Genomic DNA, 1350 nt, shown 5'->3' with positions numbered 1-1350 from the left:
AGTCATTATGAGTCAGAATGGACTCATGGCAGTGACTTAATCTTATTTATTTATTTTTGGTTATTCATAGCTATCTTTTGGTTTAGTACATGAAAACCTGCAAGAACCAGAACTTGTGTAAGAGATTCCATCAGAGGAGAAAACGAAAGTATTTTCTAGTCACAGCAAGTGACAGAAAAGTGGTTCAACTGTCCCCGTGAGACCTGAGTAAAGAAAGCAGTGCCATCCTCGTATAATTCTGTGTGGTTTTCTGTTTAATGACACACAGACCCCAAGCCCAGTGCGATGGGGTTCCCTCCAACTCAGAGTGACCCCGGGGAACAGAAAACGGCTCCCTGCAGTTTCAGAAATTATGATTTTTTTTTTTTAGTTTAAATGCATTTTAGTGTTAAGCAACCTACACGGCGTGTTTTTCTCCCTTTAAAACAATGCTTCCTCTCTAAATAAATCAAGTCAACAGTACCCGAAGAGCTCATGTTGCCGCCAGTTCCTTTCGTCCAAGTCCTGGTGTGTGTGGGTGAAGAACAGTAGCAGGTTAGGAAGACAGGCGATTGATCCAAGATCCCTTAGGTGGTCCAGCAGGGCGACAACACCATCTGGATTCCCATTTTTGTTTTTGAAACTTGCAAGGCTGTGCTTGACTCATTCTGCAGCCCCTGTCATAAAAGGTTTGACTCCGGTTGCTGTTCTTTAAGTTTGCCTTGGTGGACTGTATTCACGTATAGTCTTTGATGTATGATGTATTTTCTTGTACGCTTCTTCTCGTGTGAAGCTGATTTCCTGCAGGCCATGGTCCCTGACAACATCACCAGTGATCACTGGGCTTTCTCATCCATTGCCAGCGGAGCCTTCAGCGGAGGCATTTCCACTAATAAACGAATCAGCAAGGTTACCTTCTGTCCTACTGACCAGCTTCCCTCCACTTTCAGGCACAGCCTGTCCTCGAACTCCCGGATCTTGCTGAGGTCCTTGTAGATGTCCAGAACATTCCATCCTGCCTGATGAGGTCCGGCTGGGTCATCCTGTTGACCCCTAGAGGGGGACAGAAGCAGGGTTAATTTAGCGGGAGCTGCAGCTCAGAGCACCGCTGTGCGGCCGAGGTGACACTGTTGGGGGGTGGGGGGTGGTACATCTTTACATGAGTAGAAAGCCTCATCTTTCTTCTTCAGAGTGGCTGGTAGGTTTGAGCTGTCAACCTTGTGGTTAGCTGCCCAACGTCTAACCAACTACGACCCCAGGGCTCTTTAAGGGTCTCTGAATCTTTTTGATATGTGGTTTGAGGGGTTTTTCAGCCCATGGCGGAGAAGTACTCCATTGCCCCTCAGGAGGGTCCAGGCCTAAGGCAAAGCC

Source organism: Echinops telfairi, unplaced genomic scaffold, assembly GCF_000313985.2.
Source record: "Echinops telfairi isolate 266 unplaced genomic scaffold, ASM31398v2 ScPeMD7_2291;HRSCAF=2852, whole genome shotgun sequence".
NCBI lineage: Eukaryota > Metazoa > Chordata > Mammalia > Afrosoricida > Tenrecidae > Echinops > Echinops telfairi.
The sequence above is the reverse complement of the archived record's forward strand: the minus strand, read 5'-3'. Positions refer to the sequence as shown.